Source organism: Lycium barbarum, chromosome 7 (assembly GCF_019175385.1).
Source record: "Lycium barbarum isolate Lr01 chromosome 7, ASM1917538v2, whole genome shotgun sequence".
Taxonomy (NCBI): Eukaryota; Viridiplantae; Streptophyta; class Magnoliopsida; order Solanales; family Solanaceae; genus Lycium; species Lycium barbarum.
In genome coordinates this window covers 89,897,775-89,912,894 of record NC_083343.1, presented here as the reverse complement: position 1 = coordinate 89,912,894, position 15,120 = coordinate 89,897,775, and positions in this window count along the sequence as shown.

Genomic DNA, 15,120 nt, shown 5'->3' with positions numbered 1-15,120 from the left:
ATTCCATCAATTATAACTAGAAGGAAGATTACAAAGTGGGTTTTGAAACCAGAAAACATTTTAAATTTCATCTTTGTCAAACATATATAATTTATAAACCTGTTACTGATTATTTGAATAGAAATTTTATTGAAGCTCTTCCCTTAGAAAGAAAAGCAAAGAAAGACGGAAACAATTGACAGTCATTTTGAAAACAACCAGTATATACCTTTAAATAGTTAGTACTGTAGAGCAACCAACTAAGCAGATAAATAGAGCACTAACTTATTGCTAACCTATGACCAAAAGTAATGGCTAAAAAAGTTGACCCCATTACCTAACTAATTTCAACATAATTAGGACTCCGAAAATGACTTAATTGAAACATAAAAATTGTAGCTCCTAAAACATGACACTAACTTTTGAATCAGTCAACGGCTAAAGAGAAAGTAAGAAGTCAACGGCTAAAGAGAAAGTAAGTCTCCATCGACGAATTGATAGCTGGAGGAGAAAATATAAGAGAGAAGGAAGAATGAGTTATTTTAGGAGGATTGGGGCGGGTAAAATAGGAGAATGAGTTATTTTCTATGAAATCGGGTTATTTGAATCAATTTGGAGATTTCCGTCAAATGAAGGGTATATTTGTTAACTTTCGTAACGGCAAGGGCATAAATGACCCAAAATTAGTTCGGATGATATTTTTAGCCATTAAAACAAAGTAGAAGGATATTTTGACCCTTTTCCCTAAAATAATTAATTTTTCATGTCCCCTTACTTTCATATCCCAAAACCCATTCATCCTTTGTACCCATAGTAGCTTTGGCAGATAATTGTCTCTTTTTTTTCCCCCCTTTTCTTCTTTATTTCTCTATTTTTTATCTTCTTTTCTTTCTTTTCTCGTTTTTTCTTATTTCTCCTTTTTTGTTCACTTATTTTTTCCCCAAATCATAATATTTTTTATTTTGTTTTTCACCTTAATCTAATTAAATATTTAATTATAGTTCCTTTCTTTTCATTTTTTTCTATTTTCTTTATTTTTTTATTTCATTTATTTCTTTTTTATCTCGATTATCAAATTTCATTCATCTTTTTTGCTACTTATATTTATTCTTCTTTTTTTATTTTTTGCGATTTTCATTTAATTTTTTTTCAAATTAATTTTTCTTTATTTCCTTTTTCTATAATTCGAATCTACACACTTTTTGGGTCCTTTATTTTTATTTTTTTATGTCAACAAAAAGGATAACTTATATATTATCTTTTAGTTAATTTATTTTTTCTATATCTGAAAAAACAGTTTATTCTAGCATATATTATATCAAATTAGTAGCAGTTGAAGTATATTTGTTGCAGTATACTATGATACCCACATGATATATATCATATACTACAGAGTATCATAAAGGACTAGCGGTTCATTCCTTTAAGAAAAAACACTTAGAGCTCTATGATACCATCTGATATATATCATATACTTGACAGAGTATCATAAATGACTGATTCATCCCTTCAAGAAGAAAACAATCCAATCCTTTATGATACCTACATGATATATATCAAATACTAACAGAGTATCATAGAGGACTGATTCATTTGTTCAAGAAAAACACTCAGTTCTCTATGATACCAACATGATATATATTATATACTGATGGGATATCATAGATGACAGATTCATTCTAATATTACTCAGTCCTCTATCATGCCCACATGGTATACATCATATACTGATAGAGTATCATAGAGGAATGGTTTGTTTCTTCAAGAAAAACACTCCACAGTCCTTTATGATACCCCCATGATATATATCATATGCTGATAGGGTATCATAGAGAACTGGTTCATTTTTCAAGAGAAACACTCCTCAGTCCTTTATTCCCATGATATAATCACATACTGACAGGGTACCATAGAGGGATGGTTCATTCCTTCAAGAATAGCATAACTTATATATATATATATATATATATATATATATATATATATACATACACACACACTAACAGGGTATCATGCATGAATGAATCACATGATATATATCATATACTGACAAGATATTATAGAGGACTGACTCATTCTTCAAAAAATGAGCTTAATAGTGTATGATACTCACACGGTATATATCATATATTAATAGGGTATTACCGAGATTGATTCATTCATTGGAAAAAAAAAAAACACAGCTCAATCCTCTATGATACCCCCATGGTATATTATATACTGATAGGGTATCACAGAAATTGGCCCATTCCTTCAAGAAATACACAACTCAACCATCAATGATACCCACATGCTATATATCATGTATTGACAGGGTGTCATAGAGACTAATTCATTTCTTATCAAAAAAAAAAAAAATCTCAATCCTGTATGATACTCACATGGTATATATCATATACTGACATTGTATCATAAAAGGTCGATTCATTCCTTCAAGAAAGAGCTCAATCCTTTGTGATACCAACCTAGATATATCATATATTGACAAGGCATCATAAATGACACATTAATTCCCTCAAAAAACACTCCTCAACCCTCTTGATACCCATATGGTATATATTATATATTAACAGGGTATGATAAAGGTCTGGAGTTTCTTCATTTTAGAAAGAGTATTATCATAATCTTTTCTTTTAAAATATATCCTCAAATTTTAAAGAGTCAATTTGAATATATCTCCTCGAACTTATATTTCGGGGAGTCGGGATGAGTCCATGAGTGAACTGTAATTATTTTAAATTATTAGTAGCTAGAGTGTTAGTGTCACGACCCAATTTCATAGGTCGTGAAGGCACTAACTCCCCGAGTTAGTAAGTCATTCACAACCCAAATTAAAGTAAAAGAAGAAAAGAATAATGTGGAAATAAACATACAAGTCAATTTTAAGTCTTGAATATCCTCAATAACCCAAATGCGGAAAATAAAAATACAATCATCTCCGAAACTGGTGTCACTAGTACAAGAATGGACTAAGATAGAGTATAAGTCTGGGATACATCCCGAAAATAGAAGCTGTCCAGAAATAAAAGACAGAAAGTAAGGATAGCAAAAAAATCTGGTGCCATGGATCACACTAATGGCTCACCTCGAATCGTCTAGATGGTCTCCTCAACGGTCGACAACGTCATGAGAGCCATTCGTGCTAGGAATAAAATCTGCACACAAAAAGGTGCAGCAAGTGTAACGTGATTATGGGAAACAACGTGTACTCAGCAGCATCGTCGATTGACCCTAACGAAAACGAAGACGAGGGTTGGCCCAAGATTACTACTTCCACACTTAACCGCTATTAGTCCAAAACAAAATTCACAATAATATCAGGGTATAAGCCTAGGTGAAAGCTCCTAATCCACAAGTTCATCAAGTTTCCAAGTAGGCATTTAAAGTAAATCAAGAAACAACTCAAGCAAACCGTAACCAAGAAATCAATGAAGTAATATGATGCGCAATGATATGAAATGCAACACAATGCAAGGCCTTTTCGATCTCCCATTACATACATGTTTCAACATTAACAAATCGTGACCCATGGGGGACTCGCGAGGTCCATATATGAACCTGACATTCTTAGATCTCCCAGATCACATCGGGTCTCATCATTTTAGGCTTCCAATCACAATACTCGGCCCTTAGCCCCACATTACCTGTCATATAGCTAATATGGCGCACAATACCATCATCACTCCGTCCGGAATCATTTCCCGTCGAACCTTTCACAAGTATCCTCAAATGCACATGAGATACTATAATAAGCATGAACATGACATGAAAAGCAATGAGAAATCAAGCTAAGCAACAAAAAACTCAATCTTTAGCTATTTTTCACTTTTAAACGAGTATCTAGGAGTGATGAGAACACATAGTCAAAATGAGACAGGTAAAAGCATAGAAGCAGTATATAAGGGACCTCATATCCCAATCATAGACACAAATCAATCTATGTTATCAGCTAGTGCCCAAAGCATGGCATTCAGACCAGACTGTACAATTGAAATTATGCAAATACCCTTATCATGGCACCTGTACCCGATACAAGTGCTTGTCAACTCACAAGTATCGAGACCCCTTTAATTACCACATTTTCCTTCTTATTAGTCCAATTTAACCAACCACGATGCTTAAGTTAAGGTTCACAGTCTCAACATGCCTGGAACAGGAGTCCGACTATCACAGCAATGCCTTGCCGTTTCGTAGAGCCTCCGAACGATCCCAATCTGTTCAAACACTGATTAAGTATCTTCTGCACTTTATCCATATATTAAGATTGTTAATTAGTACTTCCGATGTATTTAACTTCCGCAATTTCTTTGTTTAATAATTTGACAACTTGGGATGGTTCGCCTACCGGGGGATAGAGTAGGTGTCATCATGACCCGTGAAATGGAACGTGACACTCTTTAAAATTAGTTTTAGTTTATTTCACTTGGATTCTACGATTAAGAACTTTGACTTTTTATCAAAATTTTAACAATAGATTTGTGATTATATACGGTTTCTAGATCCAATGAATTAGCATGTTTGCATTCAATTTACAAAGAAAAAGTTCTTGGGATATCATTATAATTATAACCAACATAAAAGGGATTTTTAATTTTTTTAGTTCCTATTTAATGCAAAAAATAATTGTCTTCACCATTTTATTAGATAATTTTATTTGAACTAGCTTATTAATTCACCTCTGTAGAAGTAGAATATTATTGGCAATCTGACGCTTCAATTGAGGCTAAGTATTGATACTAGTACTCAGTTTTTAAACTGGGTATTAATTTTAGGATTTATTTAGTTTATTTTTATTTTGCATGATCAAAAGGGATATAGACTAATTCGGTTCTATGACTTTTGAATTGAAAATTTTACATGGTTACATAACTATGTAATTGAAAGTGGTTAATGCGATTTCCAAATCATTAATTCTTCATAAATATGACGAATAAAGAAAATTCACAGCAACAATATAGTAAATCTATTATTAATCCTTTGATATATTATTTGGCATGTGATTTTATTCTATCTTATTTTATAAATGAAAAATGTCAATAATTTTATCTTCCTATTTTGCATTATTAATACGGAATTCAAGGGCTTAGTTCGTTATATCTAGTATTTTCAAAAAAAAAAAAAAAAATTAACTTGAAAGTAACACTTTCAGCAGGTTAAAGTTCAACTTTATAATTGATGTTAATGCATTTCCAAAAATAATTAATCATAAAATCTGGAAAAAAAATCAGTTATTTCAGCAAGCACATTAAAATATTCTTTAATTCAAGTTAAAATTTTAGATTTGGTTACTTTTAATGCATGTTGAAAGTTTGATTTTCATTATCAATATTCATTAAAACATTTACTATTCAAGTTAAATTTTCAATTATATTCAAGGTCATTCAAAATTATATGGATGTTAATCCATGTAAAGATCTATTTATGTTTAAAACTTTAAGTATTCTAATATATTTCCCTTTTCAAGTTATATGGTAAATTTATTTCTATTTGTGAAAGTGCAAATCTGTTTTTGTTACTGTAAAAGATTTTGGTATGTAATTTCTATTTGTGCAAGTGCAAATCTGATTTTGTTACTGTCAAATAATTGAAAGATTTTGGTACGTAACTAATGTTCAATCAAATTATATTCAAAATGGTTTATCACAATTGATAAGTTTCATTGTCACGACCCATTTTAGCCTAGGTCATGCGGGCACCTACCATTCCACCTCGTTAGGCGAACCCTTAACTCAACGTTCACAATCAATAAATATAATAAAATAGCGGAAGAAGTAAATGACGTAAGTCTCACAATATAATATAATATAGATAAATGCGGAAGTAAATGAATACACCCAGTATCTGGTCTGGTCATACAAGAGCATCTAAATCCGAATACTAAGGTTTGAATAATAATATGTAAAGTGTCTCAAATCATGTCTTGAGTGAAAAGTAAGACATAAGCAACAGAAAAGTCTTCGAGGTCAGCGAACACCATGCTCACCCTGGAAACTCAAGTAGCTTCTGAGGAGTCGATCAGCCACGAGTCAGAGAAGTAGATCCGGCTTGATACTCTACATTCATAAAAGAATGCAGCAAGTGCAGGTCAGTACAAACAACAGTACTGGTAGGCATCATAGGCCGACTAAGCATAGTTAACACAATTCAGAAAATAGCGCAGATAAACAAGTAAACCAATCACGCATGGAACAATATAATCGTAACCGAGTATCCATCAACATCTATGTAAGTATCTAACCCCAATATAATAAGTCTGAGTGTATCTAATCCTGGAACAATCAATACAATAGAATCAACAACACAATCATCACAATACAGTCATCACGACATCTCACTCAAGTCATAATGCAATGCAATGATGGTATGAATGTGATGCCATGCTATGCTATGCAAATGAGATGTACACGTGTACTCCGGACGGAAATATCGGTGTCTCGGCAGTGACTCGCGAAGTCTGAGTGCCACCCGTCCCGGATCTTTGCCAAACAGACAGACGGGACCCTGGCTAATTGCTCACAGGGGGAGTCTCACCGGCACCACTCTGGGGGACCCGCGGAGCCCATGCACTACAATTGATCCAGACTAACATCGGAATCGGCCATGCAACAAACGATGCCCGAATATAACCATCAAACATCGGCCTCCTCACAATCACTCAAAAGAGTTGTCAAATATCAGTTTCATAAATCAACGATTCCGGAATTGAACCTCAGACATCGGCCTCCTCACAATCACTCAAGTAAAAGAGTTGATCAAGTATCAGTTTCATAGAAACAACGATTCCGAAATGGATCTTCGAACATCGGCCCTTTTCACAATCACTCAAGTAAAAGAGTTTATCAAATATCAGTTTCGCTCAATCAACGATACCGGATCATCACCAAATATCGGCCATGCATGATAATATGAGAGAATGCGTGCAATGCATATGTCAATTATTAACAAGCAAGCTCAATATCACAAGTACCTCAACGGGGTACGCCAACAATGTATCACATCACATTACCAACAGTGGGTATACCAACAGCTATCAATAACTCAAGCACCAACAGTGGGTACACCAATAATGTATCATAGTACAAATACCAACAACAAGTATGTCAATCCTATCCAAATCAGGACAACAAGTGACATTCGCTATCTACCAACTACACGTGGCATCAAGCCAACACAATTAAACAATCAAACACATATAACGGGGGTGGCTAGTCCTAACACACATCAGGGTCCAACCTAAGGTAATATCCATCCCAACTTCGCACCCGAAGGTTCACATGCTGTCTCCGACATCATAATCTAAATATGTGATTCACTATACTAAGTCTCACCAAAGGTAAACCATAACCTACCTGGACTGCCGAACTGCAACACCAACAAGTCACTCTATCGCCTTGCCCTTCCTCTGAAGCTCAGAACCAAAGTAGTCTAAGCATAATTGAATTCTAAATTAGAAATCATGAATAATGATACTAGTATTGCTATGATATCAATGAGGTCCATTTTAACCCTAGAAATTGGGGAAACGGGCCCACAAGGGCGAAACGGCAAATTCACGGGTAAAATACCAAATTGAATCCTAGGTAATCATAACCCAATCATTAATTGTTGATTTAGCTCAAGAATTGTCCCCAAATCTGATTTCTAGTAAAACCCCCCAAATTGGGTATGAACCCTAATTCTCCAAATTCGAAATTCAACATTAAAAGTGGAAGATATATGATTACTAATCTTAGATTCATCAAGTTTTATCTTCAACATCATCCATTTATCATATAGGATCCTAAGGGAAAATCTCCCAAAACCCTTCTTCGAGTTCCAACTCTGAGGGATTGTAAAAAGGAAGGGGGAATTCTATGATAATTGTGATTAAGGAAGAGTAAAGGATTGGACAGAGTTTACCTCCAAGAGTTTCTTCAAATTATCTCCAAGAACAGTTTCTCTAAGCTCCAATACCGAGATATGAAATAATGAGGGTCTAAGACTTATTTAAGACACATTTAATGAAATGTCACTGCCCGTCACCGCCATGGCGGTTGGAATGCCGCTGCGGCGGTACCGCTACGGCGGCTGGGCTATCGCCGCAGCAGTATGGCCTATATTACCCATCACCGCCCTAGCGGTCATCACACCGCCACAGTGGTGCAGCTGGGGCGGCTCTGGTATCGCCATTGCGAGCACCAGACACCAGATTTTCCCGAATTTCTCTAAGTCTTCAATCAGATTTCCGGGTTATTCCCGAGGCCACCTGCTCACAACTCGAACACCTAAACTCATACAAAAATACGCTGCGAACGCATTCATGGTTTCGAAATTTCCAACGGAGGTCTCGTTGACCGAGTCAACCACCGGTGCCTACTTCTCATTTCCCATCCAAAGTCCCGAAATGCACCAAAATGCATTGGGAACCGAACAAATCATACATACAAGTTCTAAACAATCATCTGGACCTCTCGGAGTTGATGAAACTCCGGAAAAGGTCCGTTCGCCCAAAAGTCAACCTCGGGTCAAAAGTGAGTCAAACAATGCTTGAAAGTGGCAAAAGTGTCAAAAGAGTTATAACGACCAAACGGGTCATTACATTCATTTAGTATATTAAACAATTTACCTCTTTTAACTTAAAATTTCAAATTGATTATGTTACTTACGTAAAATTCAATTTAAATTTCTACTATAACTTTCAATATGAAGAAAAGATTACTTTCCATTGCAATGTTTGGCTAGAAATTCAATTACCATTGTTAAAAATAATTCAATTTATTTATATAAATACTCATGATATTCCAGGGTTTTTTTGCAAGTCACATTTCTCTAAAACATTGATCTTTAGATTTTATTGTGTTCTAGCATGAAGGGGAAGAAAACTGCAGGATGCCAAAAGATCCCATTAGCAAAAATAGAAAACAAAGTTGATAGAAACACCACATTCTCTAGACGTCGTTCGGGCTTATATAAAAAAGCCAGTGAGGTTGTTAGAGGATGTGACATTGACATCGGAATAGTTCTTTCTTCGCCTACTGGCAATGGCGGATCTACATATTAAATTTGGGTGCTTGAGCACCCATTGAGCTGGACACGGATACGTAGAATATAGGTAGAAAATTCAAGAAAATGTATAAAAAGAGTGAACAAGCACCCAATAAATAAAATGTCTATCGGGTGCTTTGGTGAAGGAAGGGTGCTGAAGGGTTTATGAATTTACGGGTGCTGAAGGGTCTATCGGGTGCTTTGGCAGCAAGTTCAGACTTATAAACTCTAAATTCTAAACTATTATGAGTTTGGCAGCAAGTTAAGACTCATAAACTCTAAATTTTAGCTCCACCTTCGCTCCGAAGTTTGATTACTTCTAAAGAGGGACAGTTCTTTCAGAACCACAAAACTCAACCAAAAAACATTTCTCGTGTGTTTTTCATCACAAATTCCCGATAGTCATAACATTAACAGTATGAGATTTCACATTAACTTTTTTCACCTTTGTGTTCATGAAATAGTTGTACACTTATACTATAATTATTTTACGTCAAAGAAAAGCTAAGCACCCACGAACCCAAAATCCTGGATCCGCCACTGCCTACTGGTAAACCATTTTGTTTGTTCATCCAACTACTAATGCGGTCATCGATTGTTTTATGAATCCCACAGTAGATTTAGGTGTTGGTGCACAATTCACAAGCACGTAACAATGTAAATCAACACAATGATAGGTTAAATGAATTTGATATAAGAGAAAAAATTACAAATGAAAAAATGTGTTCCTTAGACCAAATGAACAAGACTAGAGATATAGGTTGGTGGGAGTCCCTCGACCAGTTTAATAAAAATGACATAACCGAGTTTGACACTTGGTTAACTTCCGCTGACTTTATCATGAACTATCGATTGAAGCAACTAGAAAACGGAGCTTCATCCTCCCCACGGGCCCCAGCAGAGGATGCAGATAACTAGCCTAGTGCTACTTGATCATCTTCGGATAATATCATTTATCGAAGCTCCATGCAATACAATGAAACTTTAAATTCATATTATTTACGTGTGTTTTTTTTGGTTATTTTGTTTCAATGATGGTACGTACTACATGTACTTTGCAATGATTTCTATTAGAGATATATATGGCTGTCAACATTTGTTGTATCCTAAATGTTAGGTCTAATAATATTGTATTATGAGTTTAATTTATATGCATTTTAACATACCGATCTCTCAATGTATCTTAGACTATATTTGAAGCACGTCATGTCAAAATAGTTATTTGAAGAAATAATGGCAAGAGATATGTGTGAATGAAAATGACTCAAATACAAAATGATTTAACTCTGCACGACGAAAGAGTTAGATCACGATATCTGAAGGAGAATCTTAAGTCTCCAACTCTTATTTCAAATATTTCAAAAAGTTCGTCATTTGGATATTCTTATACAATCATATAATCATTTTATTATAAATGCGCAATGCTTACCAAAATAAATTGATATGGCTATATATAATTTCTATTACTAATAATCTGTTAGGCCAAACTTTTGAAGAGCCAACAATGATTATTTTATTATTTGATAAAGTATTTATTGGTTTGGTCAAGATTTTAAGAAAAAAAAAGAAGTGTGTTTGAGTAGTAACAAAAACTATTTTTCAAAAGCTGAAAAGAATAGTTTTTCCCAAAAGCACTTTTGGAACTTTGATCAAGCACAAATTATTATTCAATATTGGTGAAAGTGTTTTTCAAATTGATTAACCAAACACAAACTGCTACTCTTCAAAAATATATTTTCGAAAAGCACTTCTGATAAATTAATTTCTAAACTAAGCAGATTTTGAAAGTTTGATTAAATAAGCTAGAAGTGTCTTTATTGTAGGAAATGATTATTCGATATAAGCCCATAGTTGGAGTCACGAGGAAGCTTGGGAAAATGAATAAACTGGAAGAAATCCCAATTTGGGGCTTTAAATAGGTGAAAAATATTAAAGATATACTTGTTGCGCGAGCCAAGCTTACGTACGCATATGACCTTCGGGGAGCAGAAAATGCTCTCAGTTAATGTGCATGTTGTCCGGGCATATTGAAAGTGCCCCCGCAAAACCTGCAGAGATCGTAAGATCCTACTACCGCGCGTTGTTCGAACATACATGTTTGCAACTCGCCCACTTTAGTCTCCTTGCACATAAGTCTAAGTAAAATGATTTTTATTTTTTTATAGTAATTAACATAAATAATAAACCATAAAGCCAAATTCTTCCTATATTAAGAGTTGTACAATTTTTTATTTAGGTCTGTTCTACTTTGGATATCCTCTCCAATGACGTTCTGCAACAACTCCAAACTATCTTTTCAGAAACATAAATTTAAGTATCACACACCTTTTTAATAAATTAAATACATATTTGCACTACTTCGAAATGAAAGTAAAAAAGTCTTATTTTCATTATTGTTATTCGTTAAAACATTATTATCCAAGTTAAATTTTTGATTATATTCAAGGTCATTCAAATTATAGTGATGCCTCTAATATTGGATATGGAGGAATATTGAAACAATATTCTCCGGATGATAAACAATAATATTTGGTCCAATTTTATTCTGGTAATAACAATCAGAAAAATTATGCTATTGTGGCTAAAGAAATTTTTGCTATAGTAAAATGTGTTCTTAAATTTCAAGGAGATTTATATAATCAAAAGTTTTTAATAAAAACTAATTGCCAAGCTGCTAAATTTATGTTTAATAAATATTATAAGCATGATGTTCTAAACAAATGTTCGCAAGATGGCAGACATTATTAGCCCCATTTGATTTCGAAATTCATTATAAAAAAGGGTCAGATAATAGTCTCCCTGATTTTCTCACCAAAGAATATTTGAGTTCATAACTCTTATTTATCTTATTTGCAGGATGAGGCCGCAATTTAACCCCAACTCTAATAGAGGACGGGGAGGTAGAGGAACAACATCCAAAAGAACAGGTAGAGACACTGTTCTTGCCCAAATGGGTAACAAAAGGCTAGTAGCCGGTAATATTATAGGATCTTCCAGTAATGCTAAGGATGAGATTACATATCAGCAATATTTGGATTTTATAAAATCCCATAAAAAGGATTTATTGGATCGTCTCCATAATGCTATCATATTTTTTAAATTTGATTTAAAATCGGGATATTGGAAAATTCAAATTGCCGAAGCAGATAAATACAAAATTGCTTTTAATGTCCCTATTGGGCAATTCGAATGGAATGTTATGCCATTTGGATTAAAGAATGCCCCTTCAGAATTTTAAAAAAATTATGAATGATATTTTTATGCCTTATAGCAATTTTATTATTGTTTATATAGATGATATTTTAGTATTTTCAAATACTATAGAAATGCATTTTAAACATCTTGATATATTCAAGAAAATCATTATTCAAAATGGTTTGGTTATATCTAAACCAAAAATGTCTCTTTTTCAAACAAAAGTCAGATTTTTGGGTCATAACATTGAAAAGGGAAGAATTATTACCATTAATAGAAGTATTGAATTTGCTTCTAAATTTCCGGATATTATTATTGATAAAACTCAGCTTCAAAGATTTCTTGGAAGCTTAAATTATATTTCACCATTTTAGAAATACTTGGCAAAAGATACATCTATTTTATACGATAGATTGAAAAACAATCCAAAGCCTTGGACTGATGATCATACTCAAGCAGTTCGCAAAATCAAGGAAAGCGTTAATAACCTTCCTTTTCTCACTTTAGCCAATCCTAGTTGGCAAAAAATTATTGAAACAGATGCCTCTAATATTGGATATGGAGGAATATTGAAACAATATTCTCCAGATAATAAACAAGAATATTTAATACAATTTTATTCTGGTAAATGGAATAGCAGCCAGAAAAATTATGCTACTGTAGCTGAAGAAATTCTTGTCATAGTAAAATGTGTTCTTAAATTTCAAGGAGACTTGTATAATTAAAAGTTTTTATTAAAAACTGATTGCCAAGCTAAATTTATGTTTAATAAAGATTGTAAACATGATGTTTCTAAACAAATGTTTGTAAGATGGCAGACATTATTAGTCCCATTTGATTTCGAAATTCATTATAAAAAAGGGTCAGATAATAGTCTCCCTGATTTTCTCACAAGAGAATATTTGAGTTCATAACTCTTATTCATTTTATTTGCAGGATGAGGCCGCAATTTAGCCCCAACTCTAATAGAGAAAGGGGAGGTAGAGGAACAACATCCAAAGGAACAGGCAGTGGCACTGTTCTTGCCCAAATGGGTAACAAAAGGCTAATAGCCGATAATATTACAGGATCTTCCAGTAATACTAAGGAAGAGATCACATATCAGCAATATCTGGATTTTATAAAATCCTATAATATGGAGGCGTGTGTTGACCATATATCACCTATTGTTACTGCAAAGCATATTAATAATATGCTAAAACAACAAAATTATGCTAATATTTACATGAATATCTTGGGTGAACAAATTCTTTCACTTCATGATAGAATTGACAAACTATTTTTCTCATATAGAAAAATTGCACGATTCTACCCTTAATAAGGGAAAAAAGCAGGAAGTTGTTGCTATTCCAAGTATATAGCCTCCACCTGAAATCAAAGATTTTAAATTAAAACCTTTTCCATAATTAGAGCAAATGCTTGATGAGAAATTCAAAGGTTTGAATATTAGTCCTTTAATAGCAGAGGATGATGATAAATTTTCCTAATATGGACTACAAGGTCAAGGTTGCAGCAGATATTAATAAAATAGATGAATATTATGCTGATAAACCTGCTCAAAGGATGTACTATTATCCTAGGCCTACTCCTCAAGATGTCTTATTAGAAGAACATGAGCATATTATTACCAATAGTTATAGTGGTAAAGAGATCTATGAATGGAACATAGATGGTTATAGTGAGAGACAAATTTTATTGTACCATACATAGAATGTTGATGTATAGTACGATAAATGAGGTTGAAAATAATAATGAGCGAACTATCGCAAATATGATTATTGCTGGTTTTACTGGTCAATTAAAGGTTGGTGGGATAATTATTTAACCCAAGAACAACATGGTAATATCTTAAATGCTGTAAAAGGGAGCAAGGAACTTCTCAAGAACCAGTCCTAGTTCCAAATGTTGTTTATTCATTGGTTATTAATATTATAGAGCATTTTTCAGGAAGATGGTTGGATAATAATGAAACCATTAGAACCATGCTTTAGAGTTTAAGATGCATAACCTTACTTTATTTAGGTGGTATAAGGATGTATTCCTTTGTCGGGTTATGGAATAACCTGAGTGCAATGACACTCATTAGAAATTCAAATTTATAGATAGATTACCTGCCTTTTTGGCAGAAAAAGTTAGAAGCTCTTGGAAAAGGGGAAGCTAGTATCAATTATGATAATTATACTTATGGAAAGTTGATAGGAGCATGTATGCAGGAAGGCTTAGCCTTATGCAATGAGATCAAGCTGAATCAGCAGATTAAGAGACATGGTCTAAATGAAAGACAACAATTAGGAGAATTCTGTGAACAATTTGGTATGGATATTCCACAAACCAAAGCACCTCATAGGAGCAAGAAAAAGAAGAAAGATTTCCAAGTATGGAAAGAGAAACACTTGCAAAAGAAAGCAAGGCGGAAAAAAGAATTCAAGAAGAGAAAGGATTATGTTAAATCCAAAAATCCAAAAGCCTGTTATAAATGTGGCAGAGTTGGTCATTTTTACAAAAATTGTAAAGTTAAGGAAAAGATTAAGAACCTTGATATTGATGATGACCTAAAAGAATCGTTATACAAGATTTTATTAAATTCAGAACCGGAAGATTCTGGTTTTGAGTCTGATAATTCGAAGGACTCTTCGTCAAATGAAGATTTTAGAGTTCTTGAGAATGAGAGTTATACCTCTACCAGTTCAGATGAAGAATGTGCACCATGTCAAATGGGACAACCATGTACTAGCAAGGGTAATAGGGAAGAAGATGAATTTTATAATCTCTTCTCCCAATTCCAAGATACCAATATCAATGTTTTAGATGGTAATAATCTTGTGGATTTGTTAAAAATTATTAAAGATCCAGAGCTTAGATCTCAAATTATTGATAAGGAGAATGAGGCACCCAAGAAGCCAGAAATGCAGACTGACATTC